The sequence below is a fragment of the Cygnus atratus genome, unplaced genomic scaffold, assembly GCF_013377495.2.
Source record: "Cygnus atratus isolate AKBS03 ecotype Queensland, Australia unplaced genomic scaffold, CAtr_DNAZoo_HiC_assembly HiC_scaffold_135, whole genome shotgun sequence".
Taxonomy (NCBI): Eukaryota; Metazoa; Chordata; class Aves; order Anseriformes; family Anatidae; genus Cygnus; species Cygnus atratus.
The window spans coordinates 20,987-39,000 of NW_026109728.1; the positions used below are offsets into that span (position 1 = coordinate 20,987).

General features: G+C 55.9%; 1 long non-coding RNA gene and 2 other non-coding genes across 3 annotated transcripts; 1 reads left to right on the forward strand and 2 right to left on the reverse strand.

The window, feature by feature from the left end:
- The first annotated feature begins 151 nt into the window (after window positions 1-151).
- LOC126913668 (uncharacterized) lies at window positions 152-17,025 on the forward strand. The gene is made up of 3 exons (XR_007709327.1): window positions 152-205; window positions 8,312-8,921; window positions 16,882-17,025. It is a non-coding gene; the product is annotated as an uncharacterized LOC126913668 (long non-coding RNA).
- Window positions 6,147-6,337, reverse strand: LOC118251892 (U2 spliceosomal RNA). The gene has a single exon (XR_004779976.1). It is a non-coding gene; the product is annotated as a U2 spliceosomal RNA (small nuclear RNA).
- LOC118251901 (U2 spliceosomal RNA) lies at window positions 14,234-14,425 on the reverse strand. Its single transcript, XR_004779985.1, has one exon. It is a non-coding gene; the product is annotated as a U2 spliceosomal RNA (small nuclear RNA).
- Window positions 17,026-18,014: the final 989 nt, after the last annotated feature.

Below are 18,014 nucleotides of genomic sequence, written 5' to 3' on the forward strand. Positions count from 1 at the left end.
ATTTCTCCTCCCCCCCCCCCCCCAATCTTGTCTTGTGACCACAGGGCCCACGATCTCTTGCTTTTACTGATTTTGCACTGCTCGTCCTGTTTTTTCTTACCTATCCTCCTTATTTGGGGACAGTGGGACCTTCCCCTTACCTGTTTAACGTCTCTCCACTGCTGTGCTGCTGTCATGCCTGCACAATCACTTTTGGATACTCAAGGTTAGTGGAATTTTCCACCGCAAAAACACATTCTGCTGCAAAAATGCAACTTTTTCTCACGGTCTCATGGCAACACGGCACGCCAGAAATAATTGAATCAGACAGTGGGACTCATTTCCACAATGACCCTCATAAACATCTGGGCCAAACAGCATGGCATTGAATGGGTATACCACATCCCTTCTCCTGCACCAGCATCCAGGAAAACAAACAAACAAACAAAAAAAAACCCACAACACAGCAGACTGATAAAGAATATGCTGAAAGCAATGGGTGCTGAGACATTCAAACGTTGGGATGCTGTACTGTCTCTGGCTGGGATGGAGTTAACTTTCCTGCGGCAGCCCACACAGTGCTGTGCTCTGCAGGCGTAGCTAGAACGGCACTGGTGTCACACCGGTGTTGTGTCTACTGCTGAGCAATCAATGCTGGCACAGCACCAGGACTCCCTCAACACCCCCTCCCCCCCCCCAGAGCCAGCAGGCTGGGGGTGGGCAAGAGGGGAGGAAGAAAACATCAGCAGGGCAGCTGACGTGAAGCAACCGAAGGGATGTTCGTACCATATGATGTCACACTCAGCAATAAAAGGTGGAAAAAGGAAGAAGAGCGGAGGGGTGGGCTCTCGCTGTGAAAACGTCTGTCCTCCCAAACAATGGGTGGGTACGTGCGTTGAGGCCCTGCTTCAAGGACGTGGTCAAGCATCGCCCATTGGTGGGAAGTGGAGAGTAATTTCTTTCCTCTGCACTTCCACACAGCCTTTGTGGTTTTTGGTTTTTTTTTTTTTTTTTTTTCCCCCGCTTTCCCTTTAGTTAAATTATTTAATACAATTTTCCCTTAATAATTATTTTTCCTTTTAATTAAATTATCCTTATCTCAACCCGTGAGAGTTGATTCTTTCCTTTTCTTCTTCCCCTCCTCTTCTGAGGAGGGGGAGTGAAAGAGCAATTGTGGTGGAGTTCAGCTGCCTAGCAAGGTAAAACCACCACAGATGCACATGTAGCAACAGCCACCTGGTTAGTCTGCCAATCGAGCTAGCCCTGCCCAATCAAAACTCCTACACACATAGAAAGGGATAAAGTCCTTGCAGCGCATATATTTAAAAAAAAAAAAAAAAAAAAAAAAAAAAAAGTACTGGGGAAGACAGTCTGACTTATTCCTGCCTCAGGCAAGGGCAAAGCCATCCGTGGGATTGCTTTTGCTCAAGGACCTGGGTGCACTTGGCGGGTGATGCAGAAGTATGGGGCAGTCTGAAAACCCTCAAGGGTGTCTGGGGTGAGCATAGGCAGTCCTTTGCGTTGTACAATGTTAGTTGCTGTATAATGCTGTGTGTCATCTGCAGTTGCTGTATGTCAACGGCATTACAGTAAGAGTCGCTCAGATTAACGAAGAATGACGGCACATGCACAGACACGCGGGGCTTTCCTTGCATACAGGGATCACTGTGCCTGCGCGCACACCCACCCCAACTTTCGGCGAGTCCTCCCCCACCCAGCCTCAGCACACAGGCAGCCCTGCTGCCCAGGACTTCCACGATCCTAGGAACTCCTGCTTGCACTCACCTTCTTCCTTGCCGTAGCCCCAGCAACGCTCAGTAACCTCACCATGCTCTAAGGTTTCTCTAAGACCTTTCTGGACCCAGCTTGGCTGCCCCCAGGCAGCAAAGGGGCCGCAAGGCAGACAAACTGCAACTACAGCCTCTTCATCGTCTTCCTCCTCCCCCAGCCCTGCAGTTGCCATCCGCACCCAGGTGCGGCCCTTTTACGAGGAGGGGCTGCTGGGCTCCACCACCCTCATTAGCCACACCTGGGGCTCCAGTGATGGGGGGTCCAGTGACAGGTTTTTAGTTTTTTTTGTTGTTGTTGTTGTTGTTTTTTTTATTATTATTTTTTTACTGGGGCCCTGTGGCAGGTTTTTACTATCTTTTCCTAATCTTCTTCCCAGATGTCCCAGTTCTCTGGGATTAAACTCTTCGTTCCACATACAAACTTTACTATTTCAGATTATTAATGAGCCCTGTTCCAACCATAAATCCACAGGACTTTGGGGAAACACTTGAAGCACTCAGCCCTCCGTCTTCCAGACAAACAATACCACCTTTTCCACAAAGTTTACATTTCAACAGGACCGAATTTCAAGCCGAATGCCAATTTTTTCTCATGCACTTTGTTAGTAAGCCCACACAAAACAAGGAATCGCTCCTACGTATCCATCAATATGGGGGTTTAAAAAGGTACCGAGGCCTAAATAAATTCGCTCTCCCCCTTCTTACCAAATTCCCGGGGCTCAAGCCCGAACCACCAGAGAAGTGACTCTCCGTTCTACCGCTTTGATAATCAGTCAGCCCCCCTCCCCCAGTACTTGGGAAACCGACCAAACACCACAAGCGAATATACCCAAACTTCTAAACTGTTACTTAGATAATGCTCCCGCCTTTCTTCTCCTTGTCACACTGGAGACATTTAAGAGGATTACAAGATACACCACCGGGCCCATACATTGGGCACCGCCAGTCAACGCTGGGATAAAACAGCACTTCCTTTCGGTCTGTCGTGCGCTTTCGTTCGTCTCCGGCCGTTCCCCTCGCGGAGAATACGGAACCGCGGATCGAACTCCGCACTCGCTTCGCGGCGATGCTGCGTCTCAGTCACACAGCGCAATCACTGCAATCACGCAAAGAGGCCCCCTGCACTTCTCGTTCATACCACGAGAATACATCACTTAAAACAACCACCAAACTTGTTTGTAACTCGCTTCACAACAATACTTTGTCTCAAACACATACGCTTACACAATGCTTTCAACGTGACATACCCAGACAGCTACAAATAAGACATACAATTATTGCCACTCCAATTAATATCCCTCCAGCAGCTGCAAATATTACCAGGTAACCTTGTCACAATTTTGGGAGGCCCGCTTAACCCTTCTCCTGCTTCTTATACAGTCACTAGCAGGTCCGTCCTGGCTCCCAAAACTGGATGCAGCGGTAACCTCGGATTTGCTCGATCTACTCCAAGATCGCTAGCGGCCGCTCGGTCGGTCAGCAAAACCCCCTTGACCGCTCGGCCGGTCAGCCCGTAGGGTACCCTCCTCCCATACGGGTACTATGCTGCACGCCAGACGTCTCTGCGCGATTTACCGGCCGCCCCGGCCACGCGTACGACTTACTTACAGGCCCTTCCTGTACTGCAAAACGTACCGTTTGTCCGCGGCTTCAGGAGGTCTCTGCCTGCTCCCGCGGTGAGGCGGCTGGGAGTGGAGGCTCCTCCGAGGAAAATACTCGGGGTGCAGCTAGGGGCGTCCGCTCCGCAGTCGATCCCGCAGCCGAGCAGGAGCGTCTCCTGGCTGGCTCGCCAAACTGACTTGTGGAAAAACGGAGTCCACAATCAGTAAGACGGTAAAGTAGGTATGTTTATTCAGCGCCGGGCAGCACGGGGGGCAGGTCCCACCAAGGTCGTGCGCACGTGACGCAGCAATTTGCCATGGTTCTATGCAGCAAAGAGTTACGTACGCATGAAGTTTCACAGTACGCCTATAGCTATTCATAACCTGTCCCGCTTCATATTTAAAATTGGTTCCAAGGAGTTATTTCCATAAACTCCTCCACATCTTCGCTTGCGCAGTGTCCTCCTGGTGGTGGTCGTCGGGGGGATGAAGGTTGACGACTCTTCCTCGTCACCGCTAGTTTGACCTCTTGCCTTCGCGCAGACTCAGTCGCTCCTTGGCTCTTGTTCCGTCCGCAGGACCAGTTTCTGCCAGTTTCTTAAGACAGGCTCACACTCCTATCAAGAGACTAACCTTGGAAAGGGGCCCAAAGCTTCTTGCTTTAATTAATTTTGCACAGTGCACAGTAGTTAGCAAAGACAGAATCACAGAATCGTCTAGGTTGGAAGGGACCATCCACGATCATCTAGTCCAAGCTCTGCCCTAACGCTAACAAGTCCTCCACTAAACCATATCACTAAGGGCTACATCTAAACGTCTTTTAAAGACCTCCAGGGATGGCGACTCAACCACCTCCCTGGGCAGCCCATTCCAATGCCTAACAACCCTTTCGGTAAAGAAGTTCTTCCTAATATCCAACCTAAACCTCCCCTGGCGCAACTTTAGCCCATTCCCCCTCGTCCTGTCACCAGGCACATGGGAGAATAGACCAACCCCCACCTCTCTACAGCCTCCTTTAAGGTACCTATAGAGAGCGATGAGGTCTCCCCTGAGCCTCCTCTTCTCCAGGCTAAACAACCCCAGCTCCAGCTCCCTCAGCCGCTCCTCGTAAGACTTGTTCTCCAGACCCTCACCAGCTTCGTTGCCCTTCTCTGGACTCTCTCGAGCACCTCCATGTCCTTCTTGTAGCGAGGGGGCCCAAAACTGAACACAGTACTCGAGGTGCGGCCTCACCAGAGCCGAGTACAGGGGGACAATCACCTCCTTAGACCTGCTGGCCACACTGCTTCTTATGCAAGCCAGGATGCTGTTGGCCTTCTTGGCCACCTGAGGCACACTGCTGGCTCGTATTCAGCCGACTATCAACCAGTACTCCCCAGGTCCTTCTCCGCCAGGCAGCTTTCCAGCCACTCCTCTCCCAGCCTGTAGCGCTGCTTGGGGTTGTTGCGCCCCAGGTGCAGGACCCGGCACTTGGCCTTGTTGAACTTCATGCAGTTGACCTCAGCCCATCGGTCCAGCCTATCCAGATCTTCCTGCAGAGCCTTCTTTCCCTCGAGCAGATCGACACACGCACCTAACTCGGTGTCATCTGCAAACTTACTGAGGGTGCACTCGATCCCCCTCATCCAGGCCATCGATAAAGATATTAAGAGGACCGGCCCCAGCACTGAGCCCTGGGGGACTCCGCTAGTAACCGGCCCTCCAACTGGATTTGGCTCCATTCACCACAACTCTTCTGGGCCCGGCCATCCAGCCAGTTTTTACCCAACAAGGCGTACGCCAGTCCAAGCCACGAGCAGCCAGTTTCTCGAGGAGAATGTTGTGGGAAACGGTGTCAAAAGCCTTACTGAAGTCAAGGTAGACCACATCCACCAGCCTTCCCCTCATCCACCAAGCGCGTCACTTGGTCATAGAAGGAGATCAGGTTCGTCAAGCAGGACGTACCTTTCATAAACCCATGCTGACTGGGCCCGATCGCCTGGTTGCCCTGCAAGTGCCGCGTGATGACACTCAAGATTAATCTGCTCCATGAGCTTCCCTGGCACCGAGGTCAAACTAACAGGCCTATAGTTCCCCGGGTCTACCCTCCGGCCCTTCTTGTAGATGGGCGTCACGTTTGCTAGCCGCCAGTCAACTGGAACCTCCCCTGATAGCCAGGACTGCCGATAAATAATGGAAAGCGGCTTGGCCAGCTTCTCCGCCAGTTCGCTCAGCTCAGTACCCTGTGGTGGATCCCATCCGGCCCCATCGACTTGCGTACATCCAAGTGTCGTAGCAGGTCCGCCAACCATTTCTTCATGGATAGCGAGGGGCCACATCCTGCTCCCCAATCCCCTTAGCAAAGACGCTAAGCAGGCATCCACTAGTTTAATGCTGTCAGCGCTCTCTCTCTACTCGGTAAGATTCTCCTAACTCCCCCTCTCAAAAGCAGCCTTCAGAAAACATGCCGCCCCCGCCCGCCGCATGGGACCTGCTGCCCCGGACACTGGAGACGGCCGCTTACCCAGTGCAAAGGGACGGCATGCGCTGCCAGGAGCGCAAGTGAGCAGAGAGCCGTTCCGGCCCGCGGAAGGGGCGGCGAGGGGGGAACCGAGCGCACGCGCTGGGCCGCGACCTGCCCTCCGCGGAGCCAGGAGCCCTGCGGCGTTCCCTCACCCCCTGCGGCGGCCGGGCGGCAGCCGCCGGGGCGCTGCCCCGCCCCGCGGCGCGGAAGGGACGCGCTCCCCGCGGAAGGCCGGCAAGCTCTGCCTTTGCACACCGACAGGAAACCTCCCGAGGGAGGTGCACCGTTCCCGGAGGTACTGCAATACCGGGACGATGCGCGGAGCGGAGGGAGCAAGCTCCGGATCCAACTCCCGAGCCCAAAAATCCGTTTAATATAAAGTCCTCTCATCGAGGACGTATCAGATATTAAACTGATAAGAACAGATACTACACTTGATCTTAGCCAAAAGGCCGAGAAGCGATGCCGGACGCCTTTCCCCCGCGCCACCCGCTCCCGCGCCCACCACCCACGACCTCACGGCCGCTGCTCCACCGCCCGCCCCGCCCTCCCGGGGCTCAACCCGCCGCCCTCGCCCACCCTCTCGGACGCTCCGGTCGCAGCCGCGACCCCGAGCGCCCCGCCGCCGCGTCGCCGGGGCCTCCCAGCGGCCCGTTCGGGCCCCCGCGCGCCCGATTAGCTCGGCCCCGCGCGGAATTTTGCATGCCCCGCCCCCGGCACCGCCTCTCCCTCCCCACGGCTCACCGGCTGCGTGCCCCGCCCACCAAGCCCTGCGCCCGACCTTCGCATCCACGCTGATTGGCGCAGCTCGGCCTCCTCTTTGCGTTCGCCCTGCCCCTTCACCCGCCCGCCCGCCCGCCCCTCCCCGCCCCTCCCCGCCCTCCCCTCCCCGCCCCTCCCCGCCCCTCCCTCCCCTCCCCTCCCCTCCCCTCCCCTCCCCTCCCTCCCTCCCCTCCCCTCCCCTCCCCTCCCCTCCCCTCCCCTCCCCTCCCCTCCCCTCCCCTCCCCTCCCCTCCCCTCCCCTCCGGCGTGCTTTGCCTGCCCCGCCATCTCCACCGGAGCCACGCCGCTAGCTGCCCGCCTCATTGGCCGGGGCCCCAGGCCGCCGCCGCGGCGGCACCGAGCAGCGCCGCGTGGACCTGCGCGCGGCCGGCTCGGGCCGGGCAGCTCTCGGCGGGAAGGAAGGCCCGGCCGGCCGGCCGGCCGGGCGCGCGGCAGAACGCTGCCGCCGGCGGGGGTCCTCCGACCCTCCGTTCAGCGCCTGCGGACGCCTCCGGAGCGAGGCACGGGGCCGCGGGGCTCGGCCCGGCGCGGCGACCGGGGGATGCGGAGCCGCCGCACGAGGACGGGGCTGCGAGCGCTGAGCGTGCTCGAGCCGGAGGGAGACGCGTTGTCTGCTCCACGAGCTGGGAGGAGACGCGACCGGGACGGTGACCCGAGCTGGCCGTGAAGGGGTGTCCGGAAACACCACGACGTCACGCGGAGCACCCAGCTGGGAAGGATGGCCGGGGGGCGGGCTGCTGCTCAGGAACTGGCCGGGCAATCGGGACACGCGTGCGGTGAGCAATTGCAGCGTGCAGCGGTAGTTTGCGTGCGCGTACAACGTTGTTGTTATTACTTTTCTCTTAATTTTCTGACCTATTAAACTGTCTTTATCTCAACCCGCACGCTTTACCCACCCCCGATTCTCTCGCCTTTCCCGGAGGGGTGAGACCGAGGCAACGAGGAAACGGCTGCGCGGTGCTGAGCTGTGCGGCAGGTTGAAGCTCAGCAGCTGGAGAGGCTCCCACACTGCCCCGGCATCGCGGCCAGACCCCATCGCCCTTCCCCTCCCCGACAGCTGAAGGGCCGCCCCGCTACATAACCTGCTGCCGTAAAGCTGGCGAGCGCCGTGTGCTTGGGGTGCCTGGAAGCAGCCACCGCAGGGCTGGAAACATAGCTTTCCACCCGGAACGCCATCCTGGGCTTTTGAAAAGCAAGTCTTGTGAGAAAAACCTCAGTGACTCGCTCAGGACAGGGTCGTCTGTGAAGCTGTGTTAGTTCACGATTGCAACGGCGGGGGTCCTGCAAGCGGGAGCAACCAGCCAAAGTCTATCGTAACCTTATATTCCCTCTTACCCAACGCTTGATTCCTCCCGTTTCCTCACTGGCTGAGTACTACAGGATCACAAGCTACTCAACACTTGTTGCTATACCATATATATCCAATTTACTTGACCAACCTGTTAATTTCTCCTCCCCCCCCCCCCCCCCCCCAATCTTCTCTTGTGACCACAGGGCCCCACGATCTCTTGCTTTTACTGATTTGCACTGCTCGTCCTGTTTTTTCTTACCTATCCTCCTTATTTGGGGACAGTGGGACCTTCCCCTTACCTGTTTAACGTCCTCTCCACTGCTGTGCTGCTGTCATGCCTGCACAATCACTTTTGGATACTCAGGTTAGTGGAATTTTCCACCGCAAAAACACATTCTGCTGCAAAAATGCAACTTTTTCTCACGGTCTCATGGCAACACGGCACGCCAGAAATAATTGAATCAGACAGTGGGACTCATTTCCACAATGACCTCATAAACATCTGGGCCAAACAGCATGGCATTGAATGGGTATACCACATCCCTTCTCCTGCACCAGCATCCAGGAAAACAAACAAACAAACAAAAAAAAAACCACACACACGCAGACTGATAAAGAATATGCTGAAAGCAATGGGTGCTGAGACATTCAAACGTTGGGATGCTGTACTGTCTCTGGCTGGGATGGAGTTAACTTTCCCTGCGGCAGCCCACACAGTGCTGTGCTCTGCAGGCGTAGCTAGAACGGCACTGGTGTCACACCGGTGTTGTGTCTACTGCTGAGCAATCAATGCTTGGCACAGCACCAGGACTCCCTCAACCCCCCTCCCCCCCCCAGAGCCAGCAGGCTGGGGGTGGGCAAGAGGGGAGGAAGAAACATCAGCAGGGCAGCTGACGTGAAGCAACCGAAGGGATGTTCCGTACCATATGATGTCACACTCAGCAATAAAAGGTGGAAAAAGGAAGAAGAGCGGAGTGGTGGGCTCTCGCTGTGAAAACGTCTGTCCTCCCCAAACAATGGGTGGGTACGTGCGTTGAGGCCCTGCTTCAAGGACGTGGTCAAGCATCGCCCAATTGGTGGGAAGTGGAGAGTAATTTCTTTCCTCTGCACTTCCACACAGCCTTTGTGTTTTTTGGTGTTTTTTTTTTTTTTTTTTCCCCCGCTTTCCCTTTAGTTAAATTATTTAATAACAATTTTCCCTTAATAATTATTTTTCCTTTTAATTAAATTATCCTTATCTCACCCGTGAGAGTTGTTTCTTTCCTTTTCTTCTTCCCCTCCTCTTCTGAGGAGGGGGAGTGAAAGAGCAATTGTGGTGGAGTTCAGCTGCTAGCAAGGTAAAAACCACCACAGATGCACATGTAGCAACAGCCACCTGGTTAGTCTGCCAATCGAGCTAGCCCTGCCCAATCAAAACTCCTACACACATAGAAAGGGATAAAGTCCTTGCAGCGCATATATTTAAAAAAAAAAAAAAAAACCATACTGGGGAAGACAGTCTGACTTATTCCTGCCTCAGCAAGGGCAAAGCCATCCGTGGGATTGCTTTTGCTCAAGGACCTGGGTGCACTTGGCGGGTGATGCAGAAGTATGGGGCAGTCTGAAAACCCTCAAGGGTGTCTGGGGTGAGCATAGGCAGTCCTTTGCGTTGTACAATGTTAGTTGCTGTATAATGCTGTGTGTCATCTGCAGTTGCTGTATGTCAACGGCATTACAGTAAGAGTCGCTCAGATTAACGAAGAATGACGCACATGCACAGACACGCGGGGCTTTCCTTGCATACAGGGATCACTGTGCCTGCGCGCACACCCACCCCAACTTTCGGCGAGTCCTCCCCCACCCAGCCTCAGCACACAGGCAGCCCTGCTTGCCCAGGACTTCCACGATCCTAGGAACTCCTGCTTGCACTCACCTTCTTCCTTGCCGTAGCCCCAGCAACGCTCAGTAACCTCACCATGCTCTAAGGTTTCTCTAAGACCTTTCTGGACCCAGCTTGGCTGCCCCCAGGCAGCAAAGGGGCCGCAAGGCAGACAAACTGCAACTACAGCCTCTTCATCGTCTTCCTCCTCCCCCAGCCCTGCAGTGCCATCCGCACCCAGGTGCGGCCCTTTTACGAGGAGGGGCTGCTGGGCCTCACCACCCTCATTAGCCACACCTGGGGCTCCAGTGATGGGGGGTCCAGTGACAGGTTTTTAGTTTTTTTTGTTGTTCTTGTTGGTTTTTTTTTTTATTATTATTATTTTTACTGGGGCCCTGTGGCAGGTTTTTACTATCTTTTTCCTAATCTTCTTCCCAGATGTCCCAGTTCTCTGGGATTAAAACTCTTCGTTCCACATACAAACTTTACTATTTCAGATTATTAATGAGCCCTGTTCCAACCATAAATCCACAGGACTTCGGGGAAACACTTGAAGCACTCAGCCCTCCGTCTTCCAGACAAACAATACCACCTTTTCCACAAAGTTTACATTTCAACAGGACCGAATTTCAAGCCGAATGCCAATTTTTCTCATGCACTTTGTTAGTAAGCCCACACAAAACAAGGAATCGCTCCTACGTATCCATCAATATGGGGGTTTAAAAAGGTACCGAGGCCTAAATAAATTCGCTCTCCCCCTTCTTACCAAATTCCCGGGGCTCAAGCCCGAACCACCAGAGAAGTGACTCTCCGTTCTACCGCTTTGATAATCAGTCAGCCCCCCTCCCCCAGTACTTGGGAAACCGACCAAACACCACAGCGAATATACCCAAACTTCTAAACTGTTACTTAGATAATGCTCCCGCCTTTCTTCTCCTTGTCACACTGGAGACATTTAAGAGGATTACAAGATACACCACCGGGCCCATACATTGGGCACCGCCAGTCAACGCTGGGATAAAACAGCACTTCCTTTCGGTCTGTCGTGCGCTTCGTTCGTCTCCGGCCGTTCCCCTCGCGGAGAATACGGAACCGCGGATCGGAACTCCGCACTCGCTTCGCGGCGATGCTGCGTCTCAGTCACACAGCGCAATCACGCAATCACGCAAAGAGGCCCCCTGCACTTCTCGTTCATACCACGAGAATACATCACTTAAAACAACCACCAAACTTGTTTGTAACTCGCTTCACAACAATACTTTGTCTCAAACACATACGCTTACACAAATGCTTTCAACGTGACATACCCAGACAGCTACAATAAGACATACAATTATTGCCACTCCAATTAATATCCCTCCAGCAGCTGCAAATATTACCCAGGTAACCTTGTCACAATTTTGGGAGGCCCGCTTACCCTTCTCCTGCTTCTTATACAGTCACTAGCAGGTCCGTCCTGGCTCCCAAAACTGGGATGCAGCGGTAACCTCGGATTTGCTCGATCTACTCCCAAGATCGCTAGCGGCCGCTCGGTCGGTCAGCAAAACCCCCTTGACCGCTCGGCCGGTCAGCCCGTAGGGTACCCTCCTCCCATACGGGGACTATGCTGCACGCCAGACGTCTCTGCGCGATTTACCGGCCGCCCCGGCCACGCGTACGACTTACTTACAGGCCCTTCCTGTACTGCAAAACGTACCGTTTGTCCGCGGCTTCAGGAGGTCTCTGCCTGCTCCCGCGGTGAGCGGCTGGGAGTGGAGGCTCCTCCGAGGAAAATACTCGGGGTGCAGCTAGGGGCGTCCGCTCCGCAGTCGATCCCGCAGCCGAGCAGCGCGTCTCCTGGCTGGCTCGCCAAACTGACTTGTGGAAAAACGGAGTCCACAATCAGTAAGACGGTAAAGTAGGTATGTTTATTCAGCGCCGGGCAGCACGGGGGGCAGGTCCCACCAAGGTCGTGCGCACGTGACGCAGCAATTTGCCATGGTTCTATGCAGCAAAGAGTTACGTACGCATGAAGTTTCACAGTACGCCTATAGCTATTCATAACCTGTCCCCGCTTCATATTAAAATTGGTTCCAAGGAGTTATTTCCATAAACTCCTCCCATCTTCGCTTGCGCAGTGTCTCCTGGTGGTGGTCGTCGGGGGGATGAAGGTTGACGACTCTTCCTCGTCACCGCTAGTTGACCTCTTGCCTTCGCGCAGACTCAGTCGCTCCTTGGCTCTTGTCCGTCCGCAGGACCAGTTTCTGCCAGTTTCTTAAGGACAGGCTCACACTCCTATCAAGAGACTAACCTTGGAAAGGGGCCCAAAGCTTCTTGCTTTAATTAATTTTGCACAGTGCACAGTAGTTAGCAAAGACAGAATCACAGAATCGTCTAGGTTGGAAGGGACCTCCACGATCATCTAGTCCAAGCTCTGCCCTAACGCTAACAAGTCCTCCACTAAACCATATCACCTAAGGGCTACATCTAAACGTCTTTTAAAGACCTCCAGGGATGGCGACTCAACCACCTCCCTGGGCAGCCCATTCCAATGCCTAACAACCCTTTCGGTAAAGAAGTTCTTCCTAATATCCAACCTAAACCTCCCCTGGCGCAACTTTAGCCCATTCCCCCTCGTCCTGTCACCAGGCACATGGGAGAATAGACCAACCCCCACCTCTCTACAGCCTCCTTTAAGGTACCTATAGAGAGCGATGTAGGTCTCCCCTGAGCCTCCTCTTCTCCAGGCTAAACAACCCCAGCTCCAGCTCCCTCAGCCGCTCCTCGTAAGACTTGTTCTCCAGACCCCTCACCAGCTTCGTTGCCCTTCTCTGGACTCTCTCGAGCACCTCCATGTCCTTCTTGTAGCGAGGGGCCCAAACTGAACACAGTACTCGAGGTGCGGCCTCACCAGAGCCGAGTACAGGGGGACAATCACCTCCTTAGACCTGCTGGCCACACTGCTTCTTATGCAAGCCAGGATGCTGTTGGCCTTCTTGGCCACCTGAGCACACTGCGGCTCGTATTCAGCCGACTATCAACCAGTACTCCCAGGTCCTTCTCCGCCAGGCAGCTTTCCAGCCACTCCTCTTCCCAGCCTGTAGCGCTGCTTGGGGTTGTTGCGCCCCAGGTGCAGGAACCCGGCACTTGGCCTTGTTGAACTTCATGCAGTTGACCTCAGCCCATCGGTCCTACCTATCCAGATCTTCCTGCAGAGCCTTCTTTCCCTCGAGCAGATCGACACACGCACCTAACTCGGTGTCATCTGCAAACTTACTGAGGGTGCACTCGATCCCCTCATCCAGGCCATCGATAAAGATATTAAAGAGGACTGGCCCCAGCACTGAGCCCTGGGGGACTCCGCTAGTAACCGGCCTCCAACTGGATTTGGCTCCATTCACCACAACTCTTTGGGCCCGGCCATCCAGCCAGTTTTTTAACCCAACAAGGCGTACGCCAGTCCAAGCCACGAGCAAGCCAGTTCTCGAGGAGAAATGTTGTGGGAAACGGTGTCAAAAGCCTTACTGAAGTCAAGGTAGACCACATCCACAGCCTTCCCCTCATCCACCAAGCGCGTCACTTGGTCATAGAAGGAGATCAGGTTCGTTCAAGCAGGACGTACCTTTCATAACCCATGCTGACTGGGCCCGATCGCCTGGTTGCCCTGCAAGTGCCGCGTGATGACACTCAAGATAATCTGCTCCATGAGCTTCCCTGGCACCGAGGTCAAACTAACAGGCCTATAGTTCCCCAGGGTCTACCCTCCGGCCCTTCTTGTAGATGGGCGTCACGTTTGCTAGCCGCCAGTCAACTGGAACCTCCCCTGATAGCCAGGACTGCCGATAAATAATGGAAAGCGGCTTGGCCAGCTCCTCCGCCAGTTCGCTCAGCTCAGTACCCTGGGGTGGATCCCATCCGGCCCCATCGACTTGCGTACATCCAAGTGTCGTAGCAGGTCGCCAACCATTTCTTCATGGATAGCGAGGGCCACATCCTGCTCCCCATCCCCTTAGCAAAGACGCTAAGCAGCATCCACTAGTTTAATGCTGTCAGCGCTCTCTCTCTACTCGGTAAGATTCTCCTAACTCCCCCTCTCAAAAGCAGCCCTTCAGAAACATGCCGCCCCCGCCCGCCGCATGGGACCTGCTGCCCCGGACACTGGAGACGGCCGCTTACCCAGTGCAAAGGGACGGCATGCGCTGCCAGGAGCGCAATGTGAGCAGAGAGCCGTTCCGGCCCGCGGAAGGGGCGGCGAGGGGGGAACCGAGCGCACGCGCTGGGCCGCGACCTGCCCTCCGCGGAGCCAGGAGCCCTGCGGCGTTCCCTCACCCCCTGCGGCGGCCGGGCGGCAGCCGCCGGGCGCTGCCCCGCCCCGCGGCGCGGAAGGGACGCGCTCCCCCGCGGAAGGCCGGCCAGCTCTGCCTTTGCACACCGACAGGAACCTCCCGAGGGAGGTGCACCGTTCCCGGAGGTACTGCAATACCGGGACGATGCGCGGAGCGGAGGGAGCAAGCTCCGGATCCAACTCCCGAGCCCAAAAATCCGTTTTAATATAAAGTCCTCTCATCGAGGACGTATCAGATATTAAACTGATAAGAACAGATACTACACTTGATCTTAGCCAAAAGGCCGAGAAGCGATGCCCGACGCCTTTCCTCCGCGCCACCCGCTCCCGCGCCCACCACCCCGACCTCACGGCCGCTGCTCCACCGCCCGCCCCCGCCCTCCCGGGGCTCAACCCGCCGCCCTCGCCCACCCTCTCGGACGCTCCGGTCGCAGCCGCGACCCCCGAGCGCCCCGCCGCCGCGTCGCCGGGGCCTCCCAGCGGCCCGTTCGGGCCCCCGCGCGCCCGATTAGCTCGGCCCCGCGCGGAATTTGCATGCCCCGCCCCCGGCACCGCCTCTCCCTCCCCACGGCTCACCGGCTGCGTGCCCCGCCCACCAAGCCCCTGCGCCCGACCTTCGCTCCACGCTGATTGGCGCAGCTCGGCCTCCTCTTTGCGTTTCGCCCTGCCCCTTCACCCGCCCGCCCGCCCTCCCCTCCCCTCCTCCCCTCCCCTCCCCTCCCCCTCCCCTCCCCTCCCCTCCGGCGTGCTTTGCCTGCCCCGCCCATCTCCCCGGAGCCACGCCGCTAGCTGCCGCCTCATTGGCCGGGGCCCCAGGCCGCCCGCCGCGGCGGCACCGAGCAGCGCCGCGGGGACCTGCGCGCGGGCCGGCCGGGCCGGGCAGCTCTCGGCGGGAAGGAAGGCCCGGCCGGCCGGCCGGCCGGGCGCGGCAGAACGCTGGCCGCCGGCGGGGGTCTCCGACCCTCCGTTCAGCGCCTGCGGACGCCTCCGGAGCGAGGCACGGGGGCCGCGGGGGCTCGGCCCGGCGCGGCGACCGGGGGAGCGGGAGCCGCCGCACGAGGAGGGGCTGCGAGCGCTGAGCGTGCTCGAGCCGGAGGGGAGACGCGTTGTCTGCTCCACGAGCTGGGAGGAGACGCGACCGGGACGGTGACCGAGCTGGCCGTGAAGGGGTGTCCGGAACACACGACGTCACGCGGAGCACCAGCTGGGAAGGATGGCCGGGGGGCGGCTGCTGCTCAGGAACTGGCCGGGCAATCGGACACGCGTGCGGTGAGCAATTGCAGGCGTGCAGCGGTAGTTTTTGCGTGCGCGTACACGTTGTTGTTATTACTTTCTCTTAATTTTCTGTCCTATTAAACTGTCTTTATCTCAACCCGCACGCTTTACCCACCCCGATTCTCTCGCCTTTCCCGGAGGGGTGAGACCGAGGCAGCGAGGAAACGGCTGCGCGGTGCTGAGCTGTGCGGCAGGTTGAAGCTCAGCAGCTGGAGAGGCTCCCACACTGCCCCGGCATCGCGGCCAGACCCCATCGCCTTCCCCTCCCCCCGACAGCTGAAGGGCCGCCCCCGCTACATAACCTGCTGCCGTAAAGCTGGCGAGCGCCGTGTGCTTGGGGTGCTGGAAGCAGCCACCGCAGGGCTGGAAACATAGCTTTCCACCCGGAACGCCATCCTGGGCTTTGAAAAGCAAGTCTTGTGAGAAAAACCTCAGTGACTCGCTCAGACAGGGTCGTCTGTGAAGCTGTGTTATTCACGATTGCAACGGCGGGGGTCCTGCAAGCGGGAGCAACCAGCCAAAGTCTATCGTAACCTTATATCCCTCTTACCCAACGCTTGATTCCTCCCGTTTCCTCACTGGCTGAGTACTACAGGTTCACGAGCTACTCAACACTTGTTGCTATACCATATATATCCAATTTTACTTGACCAACTGTTAATTTCTCCTCCCCCCCCCCCCCCCCAATCTTCTCTTGTGACCACAGGGCCCACGATCTCTTGCTTTTACTGATTTTGCACTGCTCGTCCTGTTTTTTTCTTACCTATCCTCCTTATTTGGGGACAGTGGACCTTCCCCTTACCTGTTTAACGTCCTCTCCACTGCTGTGCTGCTGTCATGCCTGCACAATCACTTTTGGATACTCAAGGTTAGTGGAATTTTCCACCGCAAAAACACATTCTGCTGCAAAAATGCAACTTTTTCTCACGGTCTCATGGCAACACGGCACGCCAGAAATATTGAATCAGACAGTGGGACTCATTTCCACAATGACCTCATAAACATCTGGGCCAAACAGCATGGCATTGAATGGGTATACCACATCCCTTCTCCTGCACCAGCATCCAGGAAAACAAACAAACAAACAAAAAAAACCCACAACACAGCAGACTGATAAAGAATATGCTGAAAGCAATGGGTGCTGAGACATTCAAACGTTGGGATGCTGTACTGTCTCTGGCTGGGATGGAGTTAACTTTCCCTGCGGCAGCCCACACAGTGCTGTGCTCTGCAGGCGTAGCTAGAACGGCACTGGTGTCACACCGGTGTTGTGTCTACTGCTGAGCAATCAATGCTGGCACAGCACCAGGACTCCCTCAACCCCCCTCCCCCCCCCCAGAGCCAGCAGGCTGGGGGTGGGCAAGAGGGGAGGAAGAAACATCAGCAGGGCAGCTGACGTGAAGCAACCGAAGGGATGTTCCGTACCATATGATGTCACACTCAGCAATAAAAGGTGGAAAAAGGAAGAAGAGCGGAGGGGGTGGGCTCTCGCTGTGAAAACGTCTGTCCTCCCAAACAATGGGTGGGTACGTGCGTTGAGGCCCTGCTTCAAGGACGTGGTCAAGCATCGCCCATTGGTGGGAAGTGGAGAGTAATTTCTTTTCCTCTGCACTTCCACACAGCCTTTGTGTTTTTTTGGTGTTTTTTTTTTTTTTTTTTTCCCCGCTTTCCCTTTAGTTAAATTATTTAATAACAATTTTCCCTTAATAATTATTTTTCCTTTTAATTAAATTATCCTTATCTCAACCCGTGAGAGTTGTTTCTTTCCTTTTCTTCTTCCCCTCCTCTTCTGAGGAGGGGGAGTGAAAGAGCAATTGTGGTGGAGTTCAGCTGCCTAGCAAGGTAAAACCACCACAGATGCACATGTAGCAACAGCCACCTGGTTAGTCTGCCAATCGAGCTAGCCCTGCCCAATCAAAACTCCTACACACATAGAAAGGGATAAAGTCCTTGCAGCGCATATATTTAAAAAAAAAAAAAAAAACCATACTGGGGAAGACAGTCTGACTTATTCCTGCCTCAGGCAAGGGCAAAGCCATCCGTGGGATTGCTTTTGCTCAAGGACCTGGGTGCACTTGGCGGGTGATGCAGAAGTATGGGGCAGTCTGAAAACCCTCAAGGGTGTCTGGGGTGAGCATAGGCAGTCCTTTGCGTTTGTACAATGTTAGTTGCTGTATAATGCTGTGTGTCATCTGCAGTTGCTGTATGTCAACGGCATTACAGTAAGAGTCGCTCAGATTAACGAAGAATGACGGCACATGCACAGACACGCGGGGCTTTCCTTGCATACAGGGATCACTGTGCCTGCGCGCACCACCCACCCCAACTTTCGGCGAGTCCTCCCCCACCCAGCCTCAGCACACAGGCAGCCCTGCTGCCCAGGACTTCCACGATCCTAGGAACTCCTGCTTGCACTCACCTTCTTCCTTGCCGTAGCCCCAGCAACGCTCAGTAACCTCACCATGCTCTAAGGTTTCTCTAAGACCTTTCTGGACCCAGCTTGGCTGCCCCCAGGCAGCAAAGGGCCGCAAGGCAGACAAACTGCAACTACAGCCTCTTCATCGTCTTCCTCCTCCCCCAGCCCTGCAGTTGCCATCCGCACCCAGGTGC